Genomic DNA, 8,311 nt, shown 5'->3' on the forward strand with positions numbered 1-8,311 from the left:
ATCGGAATGCTTATCGTCGCCGAGGCTGAGATCTAACGCAAAGGTGGATATTCGAATTAATAAACAGTGGGCAAACTAGGGAATATATATAGCTGGGACGCCGCGGCTCATTTGGAAAAAGGCACGTAGAACGAGGGAGGAAGTAAATGTGGAAGACAATTAAAACACGTCCACCTTAGTATGATGAGGTCCTAGGAGGAGGTTTAGGAGGCAGGCCCGGATGGAGCTTCCCCCTAAGATTGGCAGGCCTTAACAAAGCATCGTAAATCGTAACAACAGCTATGAATTTCGGTGCGCAATTTCGCGCGCGGGTGCGCGCGCCTCTGAGCACTGGCTAGGTTATCTCCAGTGAATACTGATTAACCACAGACGTTTGAAGTCCTCTTGTAGAGGTATTTGTTTTACCTTGTGTGACCATAAACAAACACACGAAAATTTCGAATAGGAAATTCTCGAATCAACCACGAGTGCTACAGCAAGGATTATTCGATTCATACTTAAGCGTTCGGATAATCGCTAGAGCACTTATTTAAGAAACGTACGCCCGCTTCCTTTCTTTGTATTCGGAGCGAAGAAGTCCCGCTCTTTCTAAGCTGGGGTCGGTTGCAGTATTACAACAGAAAACTGCGCCGAGGTGACGTCAACGTTCGTGTTGGCATGGCAATGTTACCCAAACGAGAACGTCTAAGGGGCGTGTCCTTCATGCGCGTCTCAACGTATGTCCTCGCGTTCTTTCTTGCCTAGGTGTCTTTTCGAAGTGATGCCATATACAAACGTGACTGACGTACAGTCCTCGTCAAAAGTTTCGAAACCACTCTGCGAGCGACCAAAACTGTATAGCCGCGGAGCTCTGTTTTTGGACATCTGCAGCTCGAGTTGACGCTCCCTAGGCGCACTGTCATTGTGTGACTTGGTAGTCGCAACGAAATTTGTACGCGGGCTTCGGTATAGGGCCTATCGTCAGAACCCGTCCGGAGCCAAGTGCTTTCGAAATATTGTGGCAGAATGGCGCAGACATGCGAAAAGCTCTAGAAATGAACTATACATACCGACCACCTGTTTTGCCTGAAAAACTCTTGCAAAGACACTCTCTCCCGTATTCGCCAACGTCCCTCCGCTTTCTCGTGAAGTTGGGCAGCGTTTCCAGTTAGACCTGTTGGTTGTTCGTCGTTGCAGGGGATCAGCGAAGTAATCTGACTCGGGGGAAGAGAGCCACAAGGAAGACAACACGCAGCGCTGTGCTTTTCAACGAAACGTTTATTTCTCCGGCCGACCTGTCTGCACGTCTGGAAACCTGTCTGCTGACAGCTTTTAAGGTAGGCCTTATAGACAGGTTTTATTGACACCTGTCTGTGGGCAGAATCAAGGTTTTGTTGAATGCACAGCGCTGTCGATGCCTTCCATGTACATCGCATCGTGTTCGTCAGGTTTCTGCCCCGTTCGCTTGTAACTTTCCCGCCTCCTAACCCCTCTCCCTCCGGACTCGATGATAATAATTTATATTGGCATCCCCTCCGAAACGGGGAGGCGACAAGTAGTCACCTACCCTCCTTCAGTTCATCAGAGTTTTATATATGCATTGCAGTTTAGCATGTTACCTATCTCACCTTTATCTTTTCTATTCGAATTAAAACTTCTATTTCTGTATTGTACAGTTACTTAGGACCGTAGAGACTGCAGTCGCACCAACCTCTTCGCCGCATTTATTTTTCACCAATACTCTAAACATATATTGCTTATCTCCACTGCTGACCTGTTATTGCTTCCATCCGCCTTCATTCCCAGCGCTTCTGGAAGGTCATATGGGTCTTTCTGGGTGTCTCGGCATTCCATTACGATGCACTGAGAACGTTTCCCGACTTGTGCTGCTGCTGATACATGCCTCATCTCGTGGCGAATACTTGATCGGGTATTTTCTTGTCCTCAAGCAGCCATCTCGGGCCTCAGATAGCAAGGCACTGCCCTTTGCGCTATCGCACAAATTCTCCCTCCCGATTTCTTTCTGGCCGTATTTGTAAATTTCCATGATCTTTTTGTTTTGTTTCATACTTCGGGAGGGGCCATCGCCGGCTCTCGACCGAAGCGGTTACTACGACACATGACGATTCCCTATAGCGAAAATTGTGCACCAAACTGTCATGGCCGCTCGATATTTCAGCTATATTACCAGCTCATCGTCGGTCCAGCCGCATTAACCACAGCAAAGCCGTGTGTCCTCCCCCGGCGCAGACTACCTCTCATCTACGATCATTTTTTGTGAAAACCGCCAGGGACTGGAACGGTCTGTATGCCGACATCACGCGCCACTCCGACGTTCATCACTTCAAGGCTGCTCTCGAATCACTGTTTTGTTAAAGCCCATCCCTCATGTAATACGTACCCCATCTCTGGGGCCTTTGAGGTATAATAAATAAATAAATAAATAAATAAATAAATAAATAAATAAATAAATAAATAAATAAATAAATAAACAACGCACAACCTTGTGCGCGTGCATCAAGCAGCCGTGAAAGTGCTCTTGAAGTCTACACTCCAGCGCATTGAAGGTTTGTTTCTCATTCAACACCTCGTAGCAAGAATCAACAGACGAGCGTTATTGCATGGCCTCCGAGATTGCGTGCATTCTCAGAGGCCATGCATATTGATGTTCCCTGTATTCTTCCACTGAGAGCTCCATTCGATGGAGTCGAGCGAAAGCTTCGAGTATAGAGGCCCCTTTTTGTGAATACGCATCTTCGTGGTTCGCTATGATTATAGCGTGCCAAGACATGGAAATGCAACGCCGCTGCAAGTGTCTTTTTGTTGTTGTTGTTTTCCGTTTTTCCACGCAGACGAATGCCATGAAGGGGATCCGGGCACAATAACACAAACACACACACACACACATACACACACGTGACAGAAAAGCCCGACAAGACAAGCGCTCCCTAAACCAATGTTTAACCGACTCGTCCAACTACGATTTCCATCAAAAGATCAGACCCAGAACAGCGTCGCGTTCTTCCCGGTTTGCAAGACAACCGGGCAACGCGGTGATGATTAACGCGCATCTAAACCCTCGCTGACGGCGCGGAAAAAAGAAACAACAGCAAAGAGACGAACACATTATCGGGCTACGCCAGAGTATAGTGGAAGGAGGAGCCTTTGCCTGTGTGCAAATTGTTTCCGCATCGCATTACCCGACCCAATGACTCAGGGAACCAGTTAAGTATACACAGAAAGTGGTTCTGGCCCGAGAAATACGCCCCTTCATCCCTTTTGATCTGTAGTGTAGAGCCTTTGCGAGCGACAACGCCAACAAGTCGTCCCGCATCGCAATGCGGCGCGTGTATAACGATGACGGCGTGACGTCGGCCTACCGATCAACGCGGCTCGCTGCACAAGTGGCGAGAGATGCGTTTCTAACTGCACGCGCTTCTGCGGTCACCGTATCCCCGCACCTCGGCCGCACAATCGAGATAGATAGATAGATAGATAGATAGATAGATAGATAGACAGACAGACAGACAGACAGACAGACAGACAGACAGACAGACAGACAGACAGACAGACAGACAGATAGATAGATAGATAGATAGATAGATAGATAGATAGATAGATAGATAGATAGATAGATAGATAGATAGATAGATAGATCAAGGACAGGGAAGGCAGGGAGGTCAACCAGAAGAGCACCCGGTTTGCTACCCTAAACTAGGGGTGGGGGCAAGGGGAACAGAAAGAGGAAAGAAAGGGAGAGAGCGAGCACTGAGTGCGTGTGGGAGGGACACTATACACAGGGACACTATAAACGGTCTCTTAAGCCGGTGCACTTCAAAATATTGTACGTGTAGGCACGTGAGCAGCGTTGCAGCGACAATGACTAACAGACCGCCTTTGTTTGCCATCCAGGTGCTGCTTCCACTTGTGGCGCACAGCATCTGCAGTAACTGCCATCCTGCCCGTGACAGTGCTTCTTTGCACCAAGTGACGCAGTTTGCCTCCTGTCAATTGCCTCCGCTCGTTCATCAGGCGGAGCCCTCAAGATTTGTGAACAGTCCTTATCACTCCAGGGCTGCGGCATGGTCATCGACAGCGAGTTCAACGCCAGTATTTAAGCGCTGGTGTTCGTGGGACCGCTTCAGTGGGCACGTGAGCAGCGTTGCAGCGACAATGACTAACAGACCGCCTTTGTTTGCCATCCGGGTGCGTAGCTACATTCATTTGTATGCTATAGGGAAAGTGACAATCGATGCTTACTGCTGCTCCCGTACCCACGGGTGTTTTTGAGCGTGTTGACTGAATGCTTCAACAGCTGTCTTCTTTTGCTATTGTCGGGAGATGTGGAAGTAAATCCAGGCCCTTTCACACGCGTACCAAAATAATCGGCGGTGATTCGAGCACAGAAACCTCGAGCGAGGAGAGTAACCTTGCCGCTAATGTCATATTAACACAATCGGACCAAAACATGGAAACACTTCGTATCTTGAAGTAATTGCAGGCGCAGTCAGTCGCGCTTTCAGCAAGTAACGAAGATATAAAGAAAACCATGGAAGAACTACGGAGCGGACAGTAGAGTATTAATTCAGCCCTCGCCAATATGAATTCCAGGCTTACGACAGTTGAACACTCACTCGAAGCAATTGACGAAGTAAAGCAGGATCCCGAATGCACTGGTCCTGATATTCGCAAACAAAATCAACTGCTGCAGGCACGAATTCATGAATTAGAAGACCAGAGTCGTAGAAATAATTTAGTTTTTCATGGTATCGCCGATAAGAATGACCACAAAACGCGGGATGAAACGGAAAAAAACAACTTCTAAACGTCCTGTAAAAATACGTTGACCCCGAACTCTCGCCGAATGACACAGATAGGACTCATCGTGTAAGGCGGTATTCTGTTTCTGGATGCCGTCCGGTGATGGTGAAGTTCAACAACTTCAAAACCAGAGAAAGAATTCTGAAGTGTAAAAAAGACATCAAAGAAGAAGACATTCAAGCGACAGAAGATTACTCGTTTGACCCACGCCAAGCACGCAAAAAAAAAAAAAGTTATTGGCTTCACCAAATCACTGCCCGGCTCCCCATCTTTTAAGCTAATATACAATAAGTTGGTCGTGAACGACAGATCCTACATGTATGACCCTGTAAACGATAAAACATTTGAGATTACCGCCGAACGCACCAAGCCGGTAACCCAGCGCGCGCCTTCGTCTCTCCCCGTTGCATCTAGCTCTTGTAAATCTGCCTAACGGTTACTGAGGGGCAGTGACCGTTGTCTAAGCGCAGCTCAAACATCAGTTTTATTTACTAATATCCGAAGTGTCATCAAAAGACGTACTGAACTCTCCTCTGCCATAACTGCGTGCTCCGCTGACATCGTCGTCCTAAATGAAACACGGCTGTATGAATACATACGTGATTCGGAGATATTCGATTCATCAAATCCGTTCCACTTCTATCGTTGTGACAGGAAAGATCGTCAAGGTGGTGGCGTACTAATACCAGTCAGCAAAATAATAGTCATATTCTCTTCACATAACGTCAAGCATCGAAATTATATGGGTATCTCTTCAACTATAGGCTACCGCAGAACAATCCCAGGCGCATGCTATCGAGCGCCTAATGCCTCTCCTTCATTTGTTGCAGAGCTTCATGATACCATTAATGTCATAGTAAGGCGTTACCCTTGGTTCATCTATCTTTCTATTGGATGATTATAACTTTCCGGGCATCGATGGGTCCTTGGTGCAACCATCCTCCTCTTTGGCGCTATGCAAGGAATTCACTAATTCATGCTCACTGTTCAACCTTACCCAAATTGTCCGACGTCACCTTAATGTCAGGTGTTAATGTTAAAAAAAAAAGACTTAATGTCAGGTGGTTGGTTCGTTGCTCTTGTATATAAACAATTAAACGGCTCGAAGAAATAAAGAAAGGACGGCGTGTACAAAGAAGAAAGTAAAACACGCGTGTCTTATTTTGCAGATGTGTATCCTTGTGATTTAGTGTCACGTGCCTACTCTGGGGGATGGGCCAAGAATCGGGTAAGTTATAGTAAAGTGTAATATAAGTCAAAATTGCGTAATTATTAAGCTATGATCGAAAGATAGAGATTGTAGAGCCTTCATGATGTTATGAAACTGTAAATTCTAGCGTGACCATACAGCAACAGTTGAAGTTCAATTTTGGTGAAAGAAAAGGAGGCTAAGAATTTTGTATTCGTGGTTCAAATCTCATTGATTCTGAAAGAAAATCTTGGATGGCAGCGCTAACCTTCCTGTCACTATGCGCAAGTGTAGAGGCACCCAAAGACAGTACATTTCGATACAGTTAAATGTAATCCAAGAAGGCGGAGTGGTTTTTCCAGGGTTCGTTTTCTTAAGCTAATAAATCGTCAAGAGATTTTTAAAAAAATGTTTCATGGACTCTTTTTGCCTACACATACGACAAATCGTTGCAGGTGCCAGGCCAGCCTTGCATAAATAAATATTTTAAGAAAGTGCGCGACAGCGAAGCCTACTAATAGTTACTTCAATTTGTCTCGATTGGCATGCAGTGCTTTTCCAGGGGTGCAACGAGTGTTTAAAATCCGATGAATTTATTATAGATGGTACGGAGAATTTTCGCAACGTCATTTGTCTCCGAAATCTTGCAGCTACGATTAAGGCTGATGTCGGGAGAAATTGAATGGCTGGGCCAGCTATCGAAGCTTTCGCCAGTGAGTCTTGTTTTGGCGTCATGCATCCTCGTCTTCTCTTACACTTTACTCACTTATTAGTGCCACGGTGCGACGTATTTCCAGTTCAACCTTTAGATTTCTTCTCAGGGGCAAAAGAAAAATTATACAGTGAACAGAATTAAAGGAAGAAGAAACAAAAAGGAATTACGCAGCCCCAAAGAAAGCACGTGTCGGGGATCTTTAAGAAGTGAAGCTTTCGTGAAGTGTTTCGATCAATGCTGCAAAACTAAAAAAAAAAAAAAAAAAAATGCGGACGCGAGGAGTTGTTTGAGGACGTGGGGACGCGAAAAATATTGTTCGCTCGCGATATATAGGCCGTGGCGCGATGATAGAACGGCAAAAGAAGCGCGTACGCTTGTACACGTGACTGATCAAGTCGCACGTGACAGCATGTGCGCGCCGCGTTGCCGCAAACCTACGTTCTTCGTTCCGGTTGTCGATCGCCACGGTGTTATATAGTTCCGGTTGTTGCACGCTAGTGTCCCTTTAGGCAGCGAGCAAAGAAAAAAAAAGAAGGAAAAAAAGAAAGAAGAATCGTACATCCGTTTTCAGCGCTGCCTCGGACTTCAGCATGGTACTGCTGCAGCGTGAAAGCGAACAGGCAGATGCTTGTAACAGCGCAAACACATGTTTGCGCTGTAACAATTTTTATGTCAAGTATGCACCAACTCGCTCAGAAAGAAGTTTTAATGGAGGCAGATGTTCAACGGTGGCTCAGACTCGCACAGCTCTATATATATAGACCCTCTCGCTGTTTACGAACGTGGGCCCAGAACGGCGCTTCAGGTTTCGCCCGCTGACGCATCCCGCTGAATTCAGCAGGCTAAATTCTGCAACAATAAGAAAAATTTAGTGATAAGGAAATGATACTCTATAAATTTAAAAGCAAGCTATTCACTGCACATTAGATAGAATTTAAATTTCACTTTAGCTTCGGGCTAACTCCGACGTGCCTGTTATAAATATATGTGGAACGCGGAAATTTCTCTAATTAGTCAGCTGCTGAAGTGATTTAAATCAGTTTGGTAAGTTCGAGAAAGCTAAACTTTGCGTATACTGTAGGAAGCGAAAGCAGCGAAAGTTTAATTTACGGTATCCATACATTGGTTCTTTTTATCTTTTTGCCAAACTGCGGCAAATCAATGAATTAATCACGAAGTCCTCTAACTCTGCGCCGCGAAGAGACACCCCACTTTTGTAAAATATACAGCTGATCTGTCGCATCGTCCGAAGCGTACCAAAAACGATGCTCTAGTTTACAGCTTGCGCCAAATCGTTACATTTATTTTGCCCCATTCCAACTCCCGAAAGCCCTACTCACAAAATTATTCACGCACTTTCGAGCCATGGCTTGGTGGACAAGCTATCACGGGGCCATTGACACCTGAAATAGGGTGGTCGCCCACCTCCGGGCATCAAAAGCTTGGTCACTGAAATAAAATCTACCCGCTCAGTTTCGAGTGGCTAGTGAAATATTACATCGTTTTTTTACCGCCTTTGACGTACTAAAAGATTCAGTTAACAAAATTGTGTCATCGTTTCGTTTCTTGCCAAAGTGACAAATTTCTCAACTAAATGCTACATTCTC

Source organism: Dermacentor variabilis, chromosome 7, assembly GCF_050947875.1.
Source record: "Dermacentor variabilis isolate Ectoservices chromosome 7, ASM5094787v1, whole genome shotgun sequence".
NCBI lineage: Eukaryota > Metazoa > Arthropoda > Arachnida > Ixodida > Ixodidae > Dermacentor > Dermacentor variabilis.